Source organism: Heptranchias perlo, chromosome 26, assembly GCF_035084215.1.
Source record: "Heptranchias perlo isolate sHepPer1 chromosome 26, sHepPer1.hap1, whole genome shotgun sequence".
Lineage (NCBI taxonomy): Eukaryota > Metazoa > Chordata > Chondrichthyes > Hexanchiformes > Hexanchidae > Heptranchias > Heptranchias perlo.
The window spans coordinates 21,800,761-21,822,196 of NC_090350.1; the positions used below are offsets into that span (position 1 = coordinate 21,800,761).

Below are 21,436 nucleotides of genomic sequence, written 5' to 3' on the forward strand. Positions count from 1 at the left end.
GATCACTGGAAACTATAATGGCACATTGCAATGAAATAAAGATACTTTCCTTTCCCCTGTGTGAGGAATTGAACATATTCTCTGCTTTCAAATATGGCGCAAATGTGAAATGGGGACCTTCACTATAATGCCACTGCAGAAATAAGAATGATGATTTGGCATATCCCAGAAAGCAAGTAAAGATTCTGCACCATATTTGTCAAGTTGCAGCACAAAGGAGAAGGAGGGAAGATAGGTGGTGAAGTTGCTTTCAAAAAAAACTTTTCTACTTTTAAAATTGGAATGTAGTAAAATTATAATATTTTGAGAGAATGTAATAGATTTGTCAATTTCTGATATGGATCCAGCGAACCTTTTAAATTAAGGTTAAATGTACAGCCTTTTTTTTGAAACGCACCCATTCCCTAATTTTAGTTTTCTTGGGACCATGTAAATAAAGATGTACCTCAAAGGGATTGGTTAATACAGTGGATTACAACACTGTCTTTTCACCCCAGAGACCTAGGTTTAAATCCAGTCCAGAACAATGGTGAGGAATTCGCTGCAAAGATGATATTGGCGATGAACAGCATAAGTTAGATTGTCGTGCTCCCCGATCCTCCAGTGGCAGATTTACGCCAAACTTTACTGCCGAATACATTGGAACACTCTGCAACTAACATAACATCGACTTAAGCAGCACAGCCAACGGATATCTCTGCAGCAAAGGGAAAGGGCAAAGTGTTAAGTATTCTCTTCCAAAAACAGCTTACCAGTTTTCAAAAGGTAATATAATAAACACTTTTTGTAACAAGTGAACTAACGTATTCTATATTACAGGTAACTGTAATATTCCACTTAGGATTTAATAAAACAAATTTCATGATAAAATATGCATTGCATTACTATTTAAATTCATTAAAATTAATCATGCATTGTTCAAAAATGTTAGCAGCATTTACAGGTCTCTTGCTTCATTTCAAACAAATGAAGTGTAGCAATATACATCAGTGCAACTGACAAGTCACTAAATATCGCATAAAGAATAAATAATGTGATAATCGTGTGATAATAGAAAATGTCCCTAGAGGGGCATCTGTATGCACACGATTGACAAGCAAACTGGCCAATGAAAAGTTGCACATCTCTGGCAACGTTCCAGTAGGAACATTTATTAAATATTTTGTCCATTCAGAGTGCTGTGTGGGTGGGATATCTGAAAATTCATTTTCAGTGCCAGATTAGTGGTAGAAACTGAATGGGCCAGAATTTATTAAAGCCAGTGAACGAACAGTTAGTTAGACTTGCACTTGTCCATATACTTTCCATGAGCTATTGTGCTGGAAGTTGCTGTAAATTAGACAGCCAAACAGCTCGGCACCCTCTACAGGGCTTTCCGGACATATGTGAACAGGGCAAGCAACTGTGTATCTTCTTAACCAATCAGATTGAAGAATCGTTATTGCGCAGTGCAGAGTCTGAACTAGGAAGTGAAAGTTAGAATAGTGAATTCAATGTCAAATCAGGTACAGAAAGGGAAATAAAAAGAGGGAAAGATTGGATATAAAGAGAGAGAAAAAAAGAGACAGAAAGGTAAAGTAAACATTTTTTTAAAAATCTCCAACTACAATTAAAAGCTGAAGCAATGAGGCTCCACACTTGTAAAAATTCATTTTCAGTGCCAGACAGGTTGTTTGGCAATAATTAACACTTATCACGTTGTTAAAAAGGGTACTTAGACTGAAAAGGACAAGCCCTAACTTTCTGTGGTGAGTTTAGTTCGTATCTACCATGCAAGTACAGGAACTTCACGCCGTTCAATGCATTTCAATGGTGAGTCAGTGAGATGCCGTTTTCACGAAGCTAACGGTGGAGTGGTGCATTTTGGACAGCAACTTCTGGATTTTCACGTTTAACTGCGCATCTGCCCTCACCTGAAGTTGTTGTCCAATTTGCACATAAATAAGTGAGCTCTGTTAGCCTCACCATTATTTTGCCAGTAAATTCTTGCCCAATATAGCTGAGCTGCTATGGTCACACACTGTGGGATTTTAACTTTAGGCGATAGTGTAAAATAGCTGATACTGGATCTGCTGCCCGTTATACACAACTCCCGATTTACAGAGTCAATATTCTGCATTTCAAAACCAAAATGTTTGTGATTTTTCTTTTCCTGTAATTATGCCAAGTATACTGAGCCCACCAGAGGTCATTCTGTCACGGTCTAACTGGCAAAAGCCATCAAAGAAGTGTTAATCCAGCAAATTTGCGATTGCCATTGATTTTAATAGGGAGCAGAGCCAGTATTATCAGTTTTTAAGTGTTCTGGCAAGGGTCTCAGCGGAGCGGTGCAAAAATCCCAGAAAATTATGGCGTGGCGTAAGTAATAGAGTAAATCACTTACGCCATTATTTAGTGCCACAAAATGGGCCCTACAACATAGATGCGTCATTACACTGGCACAAGTCTCCAGGAAATTCTGAACCCATAAGATCTCTCTCATTCTTCCATCGTGTTCTCGGTAAGCACAAGTTGATGGCATACAACTGTAATCTAATTCAAAAGTAATGAGGGTGGTTGGTACAGACACTCACCGTTCCATGGTCTCCTGGAATCTGAATTAAAATGGTACCAATATAAAAGCAGCTTAAAATACATTGGGTGGAAGTGCTCCACCTGTAGGTTTATTTGATGGTAATAGTGTTCTAACTATAGATAGTTACAGCTGAATTGTGTAGTGACGTTTGTATAATGGTAATTTACCACTGACAATAAGTAAAGCTATGAAATCATTGGTTGGTTTAACCAATTTAACCAAGTGGAAATTAAGTCCTCCGTTCTTAATCAGCTATCTCATGATAATACCAGCATTTTAGGTTTGCAGAAAATTGCACGTTTAACTAAAAGATTCAAGAAGCCAAGTTTTACAAAACAGAAGGGGCCACTGTCAGTCCTCTCAAACTTCACAGAACAGCATAGTAAGAAGTTGCTGCGAAATTGTAATAAAAGAACGTGCCAGATGTCAAGAACATATCCAACCACAAGTCATATGGAGCAACCAGAAGAGGAATCCATTACCTGAGTGTTTGCCAAGCTAAGAGTTGGAGAACACCCCCAAAACCCACCAGAACTTGCTCCAGGTCCTCCACAAGGATCAACAAGAGAATATACACTGTCACAAGTACAATCTGTACTATCATCACTATCAATTACCACAACATGAGATTATACTATTCACAGTAGAGGAAGCAAATGCAGACACATCTTTTTGACTCCAAAACCCACACACACTAGAAGAGGACAGATTGTCAATATACAGCCTCCTTGCTTCACCTTTCAGGAAAATAAGAAGAGATGAATGAAAGTATTAGAGAGCCTTAAGCTTATCTGTACTCTATCTTATAGCGGCACAGTGTGGTGCGCCTAGACATGCAAAGCACCATAGGCAGTTTAGGTGGTTTATTGGAATCCTGCGTTGCAGAACTTCAGCCCATTTTCCATATTAGTAACAGTGATGTTGGGCTGCTCTGCAATCCACTCTGCATTTTGGGTTAGCGGACATTAGGGATGCATTGGCATGTGCGAGATTACCAGATACTTGGGATGTCATCCAGACTGGACACAGCTACATAGTTGAAGCCACCATGAGCTCATGAATCACAGTATATTTAGGCTTGGCTCACTATGTGCAAGACAGTGGCTTACTGGTCATCATCCTATCTATGGTGGTGGTAACTTAAAGCCTTGAAAGTACATTGATGAAACAAAGCTCTGTGTTGCTTCAAATCATAAAATCGCCGTTATATAATTTTATATACTATGGATAGGCCAACATATTGTGAATTTAAAATGAAACTCTTTTTAGTTTTCTGTGAGGAACTCTTCTGGAAACCTGCCGGATTCATTAGACAGTGTCCTGGAAGACCCATTTTTTTTCTGTTTCTGGCAGGTTTACATTGGGGTTGTGGCTGGTTGCACGAGACAGGCGCTTTGAGAACCAGTGACGCAAATAGCCATCTGGCATCAATATAAAAGCAGCTCAAGAGTTGTACTTGGGACCAGATTATTTGATAGCAAGTTGGGTATCAAAAACATCATGAAACCCATCAAAGGCAGAAGGCTGCAATTCATAATCTTAAAAGAAAAATTGATTTATAACAGTTTTCCTAGTGACAAAAAACTCCTTTGATATTGGGACTTGTATGCCGCCATGGAGAAACCAAAGGGATGGTATAATAGGTGGAGTTTTTCCTGCTATATCAATTCTTTTGTTTCAATTAGTTGTTTTCCCTATCATAAGGGGGACTTCGTGCCCACATTATGATGCTTTTTATTTTTGAAACAGTTTAAAGTAATGTTAACTTAAGCATAATTGCTGATTATTCTTTTGCATTTGTATAATTAAAATCTTCTAAATAAATTCAATTATTAGTTTTAGAATCATAGAATCTTACAGCACAGAAGGAGACCATTCGCCCCCATCGCGCCTGTGCCAGCTCTTTGAAAGAGTTATCCAAAGTCCCATTCCCCAATAGCCCTGCAAATGTTTCCTTTTCAAGAATATATCCAATTCTCTTTTGAAAGTTATTACTGAATCTGCTTCAAGCACCCTTTCAGGCAGTACATTCAAGATCATAACAACTTTGCTTGAACGATATGATCTAGTAGTATGATGTTATCTGAAGCAAAATAACTATGAAAATCATTAATAGAATACATTAGTACCTGAAGACAGAGGCATGAAATGTTGGCTTTATGCCATCCTTTTGTGCTATTGAATTTTTTTTACATTTTGTGCATTTAATATAATTTGTCCAAACTGTATATATAAGAAAATAAGAAACATCAACGATGAGTAAAGGCCATTCCACCTATCAAAGCTTATCCCTCTAGTACCCTTTATCTCCCATGAACTCTGTACCCTTGCCTTCGATTCTATCCCCTCCTGGGTCACTGTCTCAGGCTGAATCAGACTATTCACCACCTCAGTATCCTATTCAACCCCAAGCTGTGCTTCTGAACCCATATCCTCTCCATGACAAAGACCGCCTTCTTCCACCACTGTAACATCACCCACCTCCACCCCTGCCTCAGCACGTCTGTTTCTGAAACACTCATCCATGCCATTGTCACCTCCCAGACTTGACAATTCTAATGCTTTCCTGGCCAGCTTTCCATCCTCCACCTTCCGTAAATTTCAGCTTATCCAAAACTCTGCTGCCCGTATCCTATCCCATACCAAGTTCCACTCACACATCAATCTTGTCCTCACTGATCTACATTGGCTCCCATTATCACAAAGCTTCAAATTTATAATTCTCATCCTCATGTTTAAAGCCCTTCAAGACTGCACCTCTTCCTATATCTGTAACCAGCTCCAGCTCTACAACACCCCGCCGAACTCTCCGTCCCTCTGACTCCAGCCTTTTGTAAACCCCCTTCCCTTCACCCCACCATTGCTGGCCTTGCCTTTAGTCCTCCAGCCATCACATCCTGGAATTCCTTCTCTAACCTCTTCACCTCTCTCTCCTCCTTTAAGACTCCCTCAAAAGCCACCTCTTTGACCTAGCTTTTGATCACATCTGCTAATATCTTCTTTGACGCAGTGTCCATTTTTTGATTATGCCTCTGCGAAGTGTCCATTTTTTGATTATGCCTCTGGGATGTGCGTTGTGACAGTTTACAACAATAACAATTTGCATTACTCTAATGTAGTAAAATGCCCCAAGGCGCTTCACAGAAGCGCTATCAAACAAAATTTGACACCGAGCCACATAAGGAGATATTAGGACAGGTGACCAAAAGCTTGGTCAAAGAGGTAGGTTTTAAGGAATGTCTTAAAGGAGGAGAGAGAGGCAGAGAGGTTTCGAGAGAAAATACCAGAGCTTAGGGCCTAGGCAGCTGAAGGTATGGCCGCCAATGGTGGAGCGATTAAAAGAGGCAAGAATTGGAGGAGCACAGAGATCTTGGAGGGTTGTAGGGCTGGAGGAGGTTACAGAGTTAGGGAGAGGTGAGGCCATGGAGGGATTTGAAAAGAAGGACGAGAATTTTAAAATTGAGGCGTTCCCGGACCAGGAGCCGATGTAGGTCAGCGAGCACAGAGCTAATGGGAGAATGGGACTTGGTGCAAGTTAGGATACAGGCAGCATAGTTTTGGATGAGCACAAGTTTACGAGAGGTGGAAGATGGGAGGACGGCCAGGAGAGCATTGGAATATTCGAGTCTAGAGATAACAAAGGCATGGATGAGGGTTCAGCAGCAGATGAGCTGAGGCAGGAGCGGAGACTGGCGATGTTACTGAGATTGAAGTAGGCGGTCTTGCTGATGGAGCGGATATGTGGTCGGAAGCTCATCTCAGTCAAATAGGACGCCAAGGTTGTGAATGGTCTGGTTCAGTTTCAGACAATGGCCAGGGAGAGGGGAACGGAGAAAAAAAATTCAAATGAGGTCCTGACGTTAAATTTGGCAGGACCTCCAGATTACCTGCCTTTCCGGGCTTCCCGGCTGCTACGACCCCCATTCCCGCTCCCTCCCTGTAAATATCGGGGCCAAAATGTCTAGGATTTATGACAGTTATTCACGTTTTTATTAATATTAATACCATAAATAAAACCCATTCTTCATCTCGCCCACACATAATATGCCAAAGTCTTTTCATATAAAGAAACAAATCATGATTTAATTGGGAATAACATATTTGGTATTTATTCAAGCATGTAAGATGCAGCATCAGTTTGCTTTGTAGAGAAAGAGTTCAGATGTATGATTTTTCTGTGTTTTCATGCCTATGAAGTTCAGTAGTAATCAAAGTTTGAAGTCTCACAATAGTTGATCCTGTACTACACCACTTGCCACATGTTCCCGACAACAGAACTCAAACAATTGGGGAATAAAAAGTGGAAAATATTGGTAGAAAGTGCACTGGCGCTTGAATGTCTCTGCTGATAAAAGCAGCAGCTTGGATTTTGGGAGATGGATGGTGCTGAATGGCACAACGGAACTTGAAGCTCAGTGACCAGCTTCCTGCCATTGAGTCTGACAGGACCACATCCATCATGTGGGCAGTGGCTTTGACAAAACAATGACATATCCTTCAATGCAACACATTGCCCAAATATTTTTAAAACTGCCACCCATCTTATAATGGTTTGAGGTATGTCAACTTAACGTTATCTAGAATTATTCAAAGCTGTTAGTTTAAGTAGAGTTAAAGGGGAACTGTTTTCATCACAAGGTATTTGGGAAACCCATTTTTTTTCTTCTGATCAGTAGAAGAGGCAGAATAGCCATACTTCATTTTTGTCATAATTGATGCCGTGATTCATTTTTACATGATATAACGTCATCATATGGTATAGTTATGAACAAAGAAAAACAAGTTTATCAAATACTTTTCATGAAGGCAGTGCCTCTTTAAAACAAAAAAAAGATATTTCTCCAACAGTTGGAAGTTTTCCAGAAACATAAGGGGGAATTTTAACTCTCTAGGATGGGAAGGAAAGGGGATTAAAAATGCAAAATTCTGAAACGCGAACCCAAAAGGCCTCCAACTTCCGGTTTTAATGGAAGCGGGTTGGGGGACAGGCGACTAACCTGCTCCCCAGAGGTAGGTCGGTCATTTAAATATTTTAACGAGGCTGCGTGCCTCAAATTTTAGCATGGTTTTAAATTTAATGGCTGCTGGCCGGGTTTCCCAGGGCTTGGAGGCGAGAAAGGCCGGATCCAGCAGATAAGTGCCTTTCCAGCACTGCTTGTAGGCCAGGAGGAGCAGGAGCCTTCACCCCGGCCCACCAAGTAAACCTGCTTCTCTCCCCCCCCCAATCGGCCACCCCCACTCCCTTCCAATCAGACCCCTCCCCGCGATCAGACCCCCCCTCCCCGCGATCCGATACCCCGCCCCCCCAATCTCCTCCCCGACCCTCCACGATGTCAGCCCTCCATGATCTCTCTACCCTGATCCCCAGCTGTGGCCTGGTGCCACAGGCCTTCCCATGCGGCAGCCAGGCAGCCTCTCAAATCTGGCTGGCTGCCAGCCAGGAAACGGAGACAAAAAATTTAAATTATGTCCTGCCATTAAATTCTGCATTTCCGGGTTTCCCGGCCGCTATGACCCGACCCCTCCCCAGCTCTCTCCCCGCAAATATCAAGGCCATAACCTTTTCTAGATTTATTTTTAATATGAAACCATGGTACGTGTATTTCCATTAAGTGACACAAAATAAATCAATCTATTTATTCTGTTTATTAGTTTATTTCCTGTGGCGTCACACAATGGAGTCAAGCCTAAGTGTGAAAGGGGGTTAGAGTGTTGGGAGAATTAGACCAGAATATGCCAACATAATTCAATACACTATTTTAAAGACATACATTCTGTCCTCATTTTTATATGATTCTTCAATTTTTTATTTTACTTATAGTTAAATAACAAAATAGCAGTTTGTGAAGCAGAAAAGTAGAGCTGGCTGAAGCATGGAGTTTTCTCTGCAATACAGGCTGAGGAATTGGGAGATACAAAACTGAAGTGGGGCCGGAGGGTGTAATTACAGCATGACAAGTTTACATAGGCAGTTTCCATTATAAATGCGGATATATGAAATGCTGACAGGAAGTGCATGCAGATGCAAGATTTTTAATATATTGTAGACATTCTGTAATCTGTGTATTTTTCATAACTTCACCATGAATATGTAATTTGGCCCACCAGGCTAACAGCAACAAGGGCAAACTGAACTATATCAACCAGTGAGATTGCTGTACATAAAAAATCTGATACTTTCTGTAAAACGACACCATGCGAGCACTGGAGTAGTAGGGCATTGTGAGAGTGCAGCGTGGCCATAGCATTTGGCTAGAACAATGCATTGGTGCACAATACCAGTGCTGGACAGGCCATTTGAGAGAGAAATTCTTCAGTGGCCACACTGGATTGTTCTTGCATTGATGAGCCAAATGGCCTCCTTCCGTGCTGTAACCTTTCCATGATTTCTATGATTCTCTTCCTGCCTGTGGTTTGAAGCTAACATTTGTCTTTGTGATGCTTCATATATAGTCTGAATTATATGCAACTGATCCTTTTGCATCAGGTGAGATACTGATGGCAGGAGGTCTGTTTGACAGATTTACTGATTAATTAGGTACCACTGATGTCAGCCCCTCCATCATGTTACCTGGAAGGACATGGCACTCTGCTAAATTACACAAAAACTTGCAGAAGGCTGTATTCCACCTGCTTTGCTATATGAAATACCTTTCCTTTGCAGGTACGGGCATTTTGGATGGGCTTGCCATCTATGAAACAACCAAGTCTGTGTATCTACACAAAAGAGAAAAAGTTGCCCTATATGTTCTGATGTTCTCTGTGTTGTTATTGTAAAAAAAAAATCTGTTACCGCATATGCTTGATAATCATAATGAATTTTCCTCTTCTTCCTCCTCCGTCCAGTTATACCCTGCTAAGTTCCAAAAACAACCCTACAATCCTGGTTGGGTGCTGCAACTGGCATTGTTGCCTTTGCTCCAAAAATGTGAATGAAGACATGAAATTTCAATCTGTTGGTTGACGTAATTGCAAAAAATTAAATATTTTTCAAAATTTCACCAAATACTGTGTACAAAATCTATTCTATAATTTCCATTGAAGCTTTATGCTATAACTGTGGTATTATTCTTATAATCTCCCTATATTCATGTGCTCTGTAACAGCAGTACAATGCCTCTGTGATTCTATTGACCCACTGAGTTAAATCTTCCTTGACTCACTAATGGACCTTGAGTGTGGACTCTTGTTACATATGTTCTCTGTTTGTCACATTGGGAATCTTGTGTCTCTCTTGGGATTATTGGGAGTTGTAAAGAACAACTTCTGTCTTTAAATGGAAACATACAGGAGTTTCCCCACAAGATTCCTGCAAGCTTTCATGGCATCATTTGAATATCCAGAGACAATGTTATGTCAACGCATTGCTGTAATGTCTGTGAGGGAAGGAGAGGCATGTCTATTTCTGTCATTATAATGATTTATTCCTTTCCCCTTGGGTGCTGCATGACAAATGATGGAAAGTTTCCTGGCACCAAAAGCGGCTTAATGTTCATTCCCACTATAAACCCTGGCACTCCAGGGCAGAACTGGATTTTTGAGAAAAAAGCTATTTGTGTTTGATCTTTTGTGGTTTACAGAGCTATTAAAGGGTATAGTTGTCTTGTGGATTTTTTTTCCAATAGCTCCATTTCTGAGATAGGCTTGAACCTGCATTGGTTCCTGGGGAAGGCTTAAGCATCTATTTTAGCAGAATATTACCACAAATCAAATTTACTGCATTGTGTTTGTGTTTTTTTGTTGTTGTAAATCTTACACTTTTTGGGTAAAGTGCATTAAAAATAGCTGAACTGATAACCAGGTTAGCAAGCCTGCTAAAGTATCTTTTTGCAATGCATTTTTGGAAATTAAATCTACGGGTGGTATCGGATATGGAGCTCCAACACACTCTACCACAGAATGAGGGGATGATGTTTTGTACTTTTTGGCTGTGCCATCTGCAGGGAGAGATAGAGGTGGTTCTAGAGGGATACATACCTAGATTAATTCGTCTCTGGTTGTCAAAGCTACTTGGGTAGCAAATATAACACTTTTTCACCTGTAAGTTTACCACTGATATAAGATATAACCTAGAACAACCTATACATGCTTATTTAGATATTCTAGGTATTAAAAAGGCTAAGTATCCCAGCATGCTTTTTCATCAGGCCAAGAAGTCCTTGATTAGATTTAGCAGTTATCAATCTCCCACAATAGCTAGACTGATGGGCTGTGAATAACAAGACAAGGGATGAGTCCTTGGCTAGATCTGGCAGTTAATCAAAGTCTTTGATTAGATTTAGCTGCTATTAATCTCCCAGACTGAAAAGAATACGAACAACAAGATAAGGCAAGGTATAAAACAGTACAGGAAGTTCCAAATGTTGAGACAGAGAAGGAAGAGTCCTGACATCACGGTCCTCCCAACAGCATTGGGTAACATCGTTTCTGTTGTATTAATTACTTTAACTCGTCGAAATCACTGGGCCGTTCTTGAGCGTAAGAATTGTGCTTTGCTAGTGAGTCAGCTTGTTAACTCTGTGACTGCTATGTGTTCTTTTAAATCTACTATTAATAAAATATACTTACTACACACCATATTGGCTCAGTCTCCTTTCTGAATCTCTCATACCAATAGTAAAGCAATGCAGTGCAACATAGCTGGGAATTATTCAAATTAAATACATGTTTTGCGCTGTTGGTAACTAAAGGAAAATGCCAAGCCCGAGGAAGGTGTTAAACAAAGCGCACGAGCTTTGTCATTTTATGACGTCATTCATGAAAAGCAGAGGAAATGAATGAGTTATAAAATTCATTTACATATTGCAAATTGAAGCTAAAATAAAAAGAAACGAGAAAACAAAGAAATATGCAGAGGACTGTTGAAACTATTACAAAGGCTAAAGGGTAACCAGGGTGAAGACTCCACATTACTAACATCTGAAAAGCAATGGCAAAAATGAAGCTGTGCCTCCAAGAAATCAGCAGAAAGTGTCCCAATTTTTCCATCTGATGAGCAAGAAGGGTATCATCTCCTTACATTCTAAAAAAAATTATTTTTTCACGATATCTGTTGTGTCATTCTCTATAAAAATGTCAATTGTAAGTAATGACGCCTAATATGACATGAACGCTAGTAATACAATATATATGTAAAATATATATATTGGGGCAGAAATTGTGTGGAAAAGAGCGGTGAGCTCAACAGCACTTGTTAGTGGCAAAATCGAGAAGCAAGTTCCGGCGTTCGCACATGCACAGTGAAATGCAGAAATCTGCAACTTGATCCTACTGGTTGGCCAGCAATATGACAGCTTCGCATTAAAGGGATATCACCCGCTGCAATCAGTGAAATCATTGACAAAGCGCCAACTTGTTCATCTGCCCAGCTGGAAAGTAACAAATCTCGCCACACAACAGGTACGGTTAAAAATACAGGTCTAAACTAAGTTTTAATAATACAGTAAGTCTTAATGACTGCCGAACAACTAAAAATTAACTTTTAAAAATATGGGGTCTCATTACTGCTTATTTTGGTAGTTTTTGGTAATTAAAAAAAAAACTTTAAAAATTAAAAAATGACAATTTATTTACTTTTCCCTTCTGTCTCCTTTATTTAATTTGATTATTTCTGATCCTCTTTTTTTCCGCTGTCTATAAATGTTTTTACACTTGTATGTTGTACCTTTCACTTCCTGGATTTAATGTTCCAAGCCTACAGAAACTGTTCCGCAGCATGTCAAAAATGCTGTGATCTGATTGGTCAAGTGGAGAGATCAATCCTCTCGCTTCTCCCATGGGTCTTTGCTTCGCTGGGCTCTTCTCCGCTCCCTATTCGAGGAATTGCACCCAGTAAAGACCGCGGTAAGTTAGTGGGTTAGTATAAATCTATAGAGCGGCGAGCACTGTTGGTGCAATTTCTGGGTCATGATGTACGATGATCTTTTCTCACATTTATTACCTTCCATAAAATTTTGGCAGCAAACCTACAATTCAGTGTCTTTGAAGAAATCTTTAACAAAGCTCTTCAGTTCACCTTCTCAAGGGCAATTAGGGATGGGCAATAAATGCCAGCCTCGCCAGCGACGCCCACATCCCATGAATAAATAATTTTTAAAAATAATGTTTTTTTAATCTACAGATAGAATTCATCCCAAAGGTGGAGATACGGAAGACAAAATGCAAGGGATGGATGCTGAACAGTATCCAAGCAGCAGAACACAGCCAACATAATAGAAAATGTGAAGGTTGTTATCTTGCAAAATGATGAGGTGTCCTTGCTTGAACCTGGAAAACATGAGGATCCAGAACAGTCAAAAATGGTAAGGAGATCTCCCCTACTTCCACACAACAGCAGGACACAAGTGCACTGCAAAGTCAGAACACCGAACATGATTTTGTTACTATGCAGAATGACTTTGCAAGTTAGCCCGACATCATCAGCTGTTTAGGTCAGCTATCTTGTCAATCTGCTGACTTCACTAGTCTGCAACCTGCCACGCTTCTCCACTTAGCCCCGTATATTATGAATTAACTTCCTTTGAGCCCAACGAAAGCCAGCCTGGTGGGATTATTGGGACGGCCTCCTGGTATTGTGGCTGATGTGCCAATTCTCTCCCAGGCTGACACTGTAGAGGATCTTTCGACTCATAGCTCCCAAAGTTCATCTCAAGTAGGAATTTATTTTTCTACAAATATAATCATCAGTAAAATGAAGTGCTAACTTTTTTATGCCTTTTGTTAAAGACTTCTTAATAAGGTCACAGACAGTCCAATGGGAATGGAGACCTGGCATTAGGGGTCTCCAACCATATTTCCAGTTCACTGTGCCTCTTTTTCAGGCACACCTAGGGCACTACACCCAGAAATATCGGCCCCCCTGCTTAACTAGACACATCTTCTTCATGAATTTTTTTCTCTCTAACTATAAGGAGGTGATTTATACACCAGTTCAATTTTCTCTTTGTTGGCCAGAACAGTAACTGTTAAATAACAGTGACTTATGGTCTGATATGATTTATAATCCGGTTCCACAGTTAATGTTACAACCATAGAAAACAAAAAAAAATGGCAGAGGATTCCACTTAACATTTCAAATGTCCTTTGTGAAATATCTTGCAAACCGTGGGAGTTCTGGAACTGCAAGAGCAGGTTGTGCAGATCTGATTTCCACTATTATTGCAGTAAATAAAGCCAGTGTAGTTGAACAGAAGAGATTACTGTTGCTTCAAAGTGGATGACAGGAGGATCTGATTTCTAATCCACAAGGTAGTGATTGTAGGGAATGTTGTGAAGTTATATTTTCCGACAGTTGTTAAATACAACCCGTGTCAGAGTTTAAAAGAGAGAAAGTTTATTAGTTTCAGTGAAATAGTATCCTTCCTTTTTCAAACTTCAGTTTTGTCAGAGCCTACAGTCACTGAATCCATTATATTGGGTCAGCAAACAATTGGCTGAATTATTTGTCATCTCCTGGCTTCACTGTCCACTAAACATGTCTTATGTACACCCCATGATGTAGTGGATATTGTGAGTTTCAATTTCATGGTAATTGTAGGGATGGTCATGAACAATTAGACCTTCAGTTATTGTCTTAAAAACAAGTTAACACCTAGCTCAAAAAACAACACAAGACCCCCAAAATTCTTAACAAAAAATAATAAAGAGTAAAAAAAAGCTTGTTTTTCTCTCTAATTAACCAATTGCTAACAAAATCAAATTCTTCTAACAGATTTTCCCTTTACATGTCACATGTTGCAGCATAAAAGCCATATTTTAAATTTACAATAAGACTTAGTTTAATATAGTGAGAGTCAATCCACTCCCGCACTGCTAGCTGTTGCTCCAGTTAGTTTTCACCCATTGTTACGTTCCTCAACCAGATTCCCAACCATTATCACCTCTCCAACACCTTAAAAAAAGTAGTAAATCATGGAGGCAGAAATTGCTTCCAAAATAACAGAGCTTAACAGCACTCTCCGTTGTTAGTGACAAAATGGAGGAGCAGTGAAATGCAGAAATCAGGAACTTGCTCCTAATGGTTCACTGGTGATATGAAAGCTTTAAATTAAAGGGACATCGCACGCTGCAATCAGAGAAATCATTGAAAAAGCGCCAACTTGCTTATCTGCCCAGCTGGAAAGTAACTAATTATGCTACCAAACAGGTACAATTAAAAATACAGGTCTAAACTAAGTTTTAACAGCGCGGTAAGTCTTAATGACTGCCAAACATACAAAAATTTACTTTTAAGAATGTGGAGTCTCATTACTCCTTATTTTAATAGATTTTGATCATTAAAAAAACATTTAAATTAAAAAAACATTTTTAAAAAACTTTTCCCTTCTGCCTCTTTTATTTAATTCAATTATTTTTTACCCTTTTTTTGCTGTCTATAACAGTTTTTACAATGATTTAAAATATTGTACCTTTCACTTCTTGGTTTTCACGTTCCAAGCCGGCAGAGACAGTTAACGCAGCTTGTCAAAAATGCTGCGATCTGATTGTCCGAGGGGAGAGATTGCTCCTCTCGCTTCTCCCAGGGTCCTAGCTTCGCTTGAACTGACGCTGGGCTCTTCTCTGCTTCCTATTCGAGGAAGTGGCTGAAGAAAAGATAGCGGGAAGTTGGGTTATTGGGTTAGTATAAATCTATGGAGCGGCAAGCAGTGTTGGTTCACCGCTCTGAGTGATTTCTGCCCCATTATCTATGTAAAAGTCTTGTGTCTAGCACGTGTGCTTCACACTCCAGACATCGCTCCCCTGAGGTCACATTTTGTTGCAGATACAAAACAATCTTAAAACAAAAAGAGAAAGACAACCTGGAGACACAAATTTATGAGCAATTGCAATTGCCCTCTGATTGCACTCTGAGGTTTCCAAGCAGCTACAGTTGCCTAGATTTGGCTATTTAAATAACTTCCTCACAGGAAGTACTTGACCTGTGGCTGTCAAGGGGCATGTTAGCAACTAAATATCATAATCATGCTCCAGACCCCAAACTAACTGTGAGTAATATCACTGGAGATCTGCTTGTTATTATAGAAAAAACGAATCACTCCATGTGTCAGTTTTCTGGAATCTGATTGGGCCTTTAGCTGAAACCTACAACAAAAAAACATTTTCTGTGATCTAGTTGGTCCGTCAGGTAAAGCCAATGCTGGAGCCCAGTTTGGTGAATCCAGTGCTGAAGACTGTTGTGATCAAAGAGGCAGACTGCCAAGTTTGAGTGTGATTTTTGTGGTATGAGAGACAGGTTTGCAGAGGCTAAAGGGTCGACTTTAACTCTTGATGGCAATCCTACGGGAGTGTGAGTCAGAGGCCCTGCAGACTGTAACTGCCAGGCTTCATTTTTGGCTGAAAGCTGCAGCTAGCTGACGGGGAGGGACGAAAATTGGGCGGCCCAGGAACCCCCGCTAGCATCAGCAGAAAGATCTTGCGAGGGGGAAGCCCGGGGCAGCAAAGGCTTGGACTTTCCTTGTGGGACCTGGAGGAACACTCCTCCTCCTCCTCCTCCAGGACCCATTAAGAAAAGTTTTTTAAAACTTACTTCAGAAGGCCTCGCTTGTTTCCCGACAGGTTCACCCGGTGGGACAACCAAGGCGGGCACTCTGCTCAGGAGCGGGTCAAAATGCCATCGGGGTCACATGTATGTCACGGGACCCTGATTTGCATTTATTAAAAAGGCCCCCGCCGGAGTGCCTCATCAAAACCAATGGCGTTAAAATCACAGATAGGCTGAAGCGGAGCAGGAAATGGAGCCGCTCCATTTTAACTGCTCCCCTGTTACATTCTCGCTGATTGGGGGAGTTGAAATTGTCCCTTAAGACACAGGGACTCGGATCTAAAGATAGTAGGAGATGTAGCCCAAGAGATATGGGATTGAAGGAGAGGTGAGTCAAGATTTTGGGACAGAGGGAGGGAGACCAACTAACAACACGGGGCCCCACTTCTCAGCCTTGGGCTAATATTATGGTGTATTGAATGAAAGTTCATAATATTGTCCTTCAAGCCTGTAGGACATCGAAAGGTTCAGCTGACATTGACAAACAATTGCCATAGTTTATGAAATAGTCCAAAAACTTCAACATGTTATAGCCTTATGTTATATCCTTGACTAGAACTTCCTGGTACACTGAGTGTCACTATCTGCACTGACAGCTGCCACCCACATAAAACGGACTAAAAGATAATAAAACCCCAACATTAAATTGAAACTGTATGTACTGTAATAAAAGTAACCAGGGACTATTCTCAATGATATCATCGAATATCGGAGTTCAGGTGATGGCTGTTAATTGTTTAAACTCTTCTCTTGCAGTTTATGATGTTACCTGAACCCCTCAATTAAAATCCTGACCTAATCCCTCCCAGGTATCTATCATTTTCTATGTAACATGCTCCTAAGTATTTGTTATCCTATATATACTGTAGATATACTATTGATATCATCTTTGCACTGTTTATAGATTATGGAAATTCCTGAAACAGATCTCAAAGAATAACCCTATTCAGCTAAATGCCATACTGTATTTCCAGCTCACTGAGTCCTGAAGGAGAGTGTAGTGGGACTAGAGGCTGTGTCTGAAGAGACTCATTTTACTTTTGTATGGGAATTAATAGTCAGCTCTAGGGGAGTTCAGTTCAGTACACAAAAACAGACACTTTACACATCTCTGTGAGCTATGACTGGGCTTGTTAATAGTTCAGCCCCTACACACAGAACCAGCAGAGAATGTGGGAATGAAACACTGTGATTGCACAGTAATGAGACACTGTAATTGATCAGTCATAATATGATTGTAATGAATCTCATTATTATTGGTAAATAACCATTCGGAAGATGCTGTTCTTCTCGCTGAGTGATTTACATCAGTGAGTGTGGGAATAGAGCTGTGGGACAGGGCGGTTGCTCTCAATTCCTGCCCACACCCAGTCTCTTTCTATTCTCTTATCCTGATGCTATTATTTTTTTCTTGCTGTTGTTGCTGATTTCACAGAAGATTGTTTTCCCCAGTTGAAAGGGTGTGGGTGTTTTCTCCCCAGTTTCAGACTTATGCAGCAGTGAAAAAGCAGTGACCCTCACAGATAAGCAAGAGGAATTTAGGCTGTGGGACAGTACTGGATTCGACCCAGTAGAGTGCAGCCGCACAGGCAAGGGCAGGAAGAAGGGGAGGATATACTATTCCTCTTGACATCTCTGACCAAAACACCAGAAATATAGGAGATGATATTTTTTAAATGTATAAGTCAATTTTTTTTTGGAAATCCTCTTTCAAAATGAGCAACTTTCTTAAAAGAATTCTCCTCAAAAGACCACATTCAGTGCAGTACACTTTTAATTCATTAATATTCACGTTTAAAGAAATTCAACCAGGAGCAAGACAACAACTGGAATGCTGTCCCACTGGGTTGCTGTTATTAATTTAATCTAACTTCACCAAAATGACATCCATTAACATTCCCCTGAGACTCACTGATGAAATGCTGAATTTACTAAAGCAGTAGCTATCTCTGAGACTCATTCCTAACTGCTTAGAAATGATAAGGAGTTATTTCATTTAGATTCTGCTTCTCAAAAACAAGAGATTTTAGGATTGCAATCAGCATAAAAGATTAGAATGAAATGCTTCTAAGGAATATCGCCTTCGCTAATAATGGGGTACTCTAGCTTTAAGTACATTAAGAGAAGTGTATTGGCTATCCCTGGTATTGCGGTCACTCTACTCCACTCCACTAACCAAGGGAGTAGAAATTGTTTGAGAGTAATGAGAGTTGAGCTTAGGTGCTTTTTTTGTATATTATCAATTTGGTATATTCCAAATCAACAAACATCAACTTTGATTTATATATATTTAAAAAGAATCAACACGTAACTGCTGTCTTAGTATTGCCATTTTTCCAAAATGGCTCACAGGCAGGGTGACTGTTTATCAGAGAGACTCGCACACAAAGACAAGCAACAATAACCCAAACTATTTGGAACTGGCTTCCCCTCAGCCTTTAAAAGAAATGTGCAGCCATAGAGAAACAAAACAATGAAATTGCACTGTGCAGTATCAATAACAAATAAGTTAATGGGACTGTATCCAATTCTTTTGTCCAGTATTTAGATAATGTCTTTGTCAAAGTAGCAGACAGAGAAATTTCATATAAACACATCCATTACTAATATCACAAAGCATATTATGAACTGGGGAGATTAGTTAATTTTTCCAAGTAACTCTAAGTTGCAAGTGAATCTGAGACAGTAATGTCTGGAGCTCCAGCAGCAGCAGTCAACTACACATAAATACTACATCTCTGCGACTCTGCCCGTGCCTTCAATGGAGCACAGAGGCAAGTTTACAAACCTGCGTGACCAAAAACCCTTCTAAAAGTACTGCTTAAGTGAAGGCGACTAAGCGGTTGGTGGACAATGAGTTTTTTTTCGTAAGATTAGTATATGTGGAACTATTTGACGTGTATTTCAAGTGGTAATGTCAGTGCAGCTTTCATATATACATCACAGTGGAGCACATGGAATAACAAGTATGACAAGCTCTCCGATCAATGGAGTCAATCAATTCTAATTATGGGGTGTACTTCGATGGAGTTTAAGAATGTAGTTCAAAGGAATTGTGTCTGAACCTTCCGGAATACGTCCAGTCAGAGTTGCCAACCCTATTCCAATAATGTGCAACTGGTGTGTGATCACCATGCAGGTCTGTGCTCGCTTTCCTGGCAGGTGCCATGATGCTTTTATCTTGCACCAGTCCTCCATCCCCCCACTCTTTGCCCCTGCACAGCAAGCAAGAGGCTAGCTGCTGGGGAAAAGGGCTATCCCCTGCATACTTGGCTTATGACTCCTCTAAGAAACTCACACTCACTGACCAAACCGCCCTACAACTAGATCCACAGGTCAACTAGAGCTTTCATTGAGCGGACCATTGGAGTACTCAAGCAATGGTTCTCATGTCTAGACAGGTCTTGTAGCTTCTTCCAATACAGCTCATGTAGAGTGTCTCGTATCATAGTGGTTTACTGCATAACTTTGCTGCAGAACAGGTACAACACATGGAACCACCATTGGATCAGGACCTTCAAACAAATTTCAAAGGCAACACCGATGACATCGGGAATGACGATGAAGCTGATAGGCACCAACCATCAGCCAGAGCTCTTCAGCGGCAGCTCTTTAGCTGGACAATCCCTGCAACCCTCCCCTGGCATTGACTCACTTGCCCAACAACTGTCTTAGTCCTTCCATCCTCTAATAAACTACTTCCGCCCAAAGGCTAACATTGATATGCATGTCACCTGACATTGGAGGCTCACCAGCTACTACAAGAACATTTTGCACACAAAACAGATTATCATATTACTGGCTTAAATAAATGCCAGCAATTGCTGGTGTGCAGAAAACATTTTTCTTTTGAAGGCTGGCCTTAAAGTCTGCATCTTTGTCCTCTTCAGCAGAGATGGGACCCAAGCTTGCCCTCTGGTCAGCCATTTCCTTGTCTGTCCTTTCCACTAACACCTACTCACTTGTGCTGAGTGAATCACTCTTGTAGACCCCTCTAATTCACTATCTAAACCACCCAGTGCATCAATATATGTGCTGATGCTTGAGAAGTAACGGTGCAACTTAAGGAGAGTGTTCACCCCTCCATCTGTACAATTACAGGGCCTGAGCCATCAGAATGACTAAGAAAAAGGGCAGAGGGACAAGAGTTAGGACATAATGGCAAAGGTAAGCAGAAACAGATGAATGGCAGTGTAATGCAGCACCAGAATGCCATGCTCTATATGTGTGTGCGCGCTACAGAGTTAAATGGATAAAGGAAGGGAAAGTGCCTAACCTCCAACCTTGCTCTCTCCAATGCTGCGTGTCTTCCCTCTGCCAATTATGTCGATGATGGCATCCTCCTTTGGAGTGAGTGTTTATAACATGGCTGCACCTCCCCCAGCTCTTTCAGTCTCTCTTCTGTATTGTGCGAGCTTTCCCTGCGAGAAGAGTGGGTTAGGATGTTTTCTGTGAAAGGGTTGTGAAGTTGTGTGAGGCAGCTTAACATAATGTGCATCCTGTGAGGAAGAAGCAGCCAGTGTGTGCAAGAGGGGGACTTCGCTAGATGTAAGAATGTGTCTATCCTTGAGTAGAATCATAGAAAGGTTACAGCACGGAAGGAGGAGGCCCATCGAGTCCACGCTGGCTGTATGCAAGAGCAATCCAGCTAGTCCCGCTCCCCCACTCTTTCCCCGTATCAAAGAAGTTAACAAAAATGTGAGAATCAATCCAAGTACATATAATATAAAAGCAGAATATTGTTTGTGCCAGTTTTGAGTTTGAGGGTAGTAGCAGGTGTAGAGTGTGTGAGTGTAAGCAAAGGGAAGTATTGAGAAATGTCCCATTGTGAATGAAGGAGAGACATATGCAGCGGGGAGGGAAGAATTGGTAGTGCTGGGGGAAACGTTTGGTGTTGCAGGGCTGTATTCAGAGTAAGAGAGATGTGAAGAGGAAAAAAAATTAGGTAAAGTGGTAAAAGATGGATCTAATGAGTTTCGTTCTAAACTGTAGTCCTCTGTGGTTTGGGTGCAGTGCAGCTGGAGACAGTGTGGGTGCTTGTTGGGCTATTGTTGTGTGATGTGGGTTTAGCATGATTATGCTTTGAACATTCTCTTCAAACAATCTTTCAAATGAAAGAGCTCTAGTAATTAGAATCTGATGTGATGTCATCTCCATGAAATATGATAAATATTCCATACAAATGACACCATCACATATGGTATATGTACTTTTAAAACCAAAAGGCAACTGTGATGTGATGGCTAAAATCTTAAAACTCTACGTAAAAGGAGAATAGATGGCCATGCTTAATGCTTTTTTAGGCATTTGTACCCTAAAGA

The 21,436-nt window shown here is 40.6% G+C and overlaps 2 long non-coding RNA genes across 4 annotated transcripts in view; one reads left to right on the forward strand and one right to left on the reverse strand.

Annotated features, from left to right (window-relative positions):
* The window catches only part of LOC137342813 (uncharacterized), a 192,544-nt gene that overhangs the window by 151,587 nt on the left and 19,521 nt on the right, over positions 1-21,436 (forward strand). For both annotated transcript variants that reach the window (XR_010967343.1, XR_010967344.1), the window contains exons 2-3: positions 12,696-12,876; positions 16,872-16,924. This is a non-coding gene — a long non-coding RNA (uncharacterized lncRNA). The remainder of the gene's footprint in view (positions 1-12,695; positions 12,877-16,871; positions 16,925-21,436) is intronic.
* LOC137342815 (uncharacterized) lies at positions 243-20,535 on the reverse strand. 2 transcript variants are annotated; one of them, XR_010967345.1, is made up of 3 exons: positions 20,392-20,535; positions 14,983-15,156; positions 243-697 (listed from the first exon to the last, which is right to left on the reverse strand). It is a non-coding gene; the product is annotated as an uncharacterized lncRNA (long non-coding RNA). The 2 variants fall into 2 exon arrangements; XR_010967346.1 differs by lacking the exon at positions 243-697 and adding an exon at positions 12,198-12,841.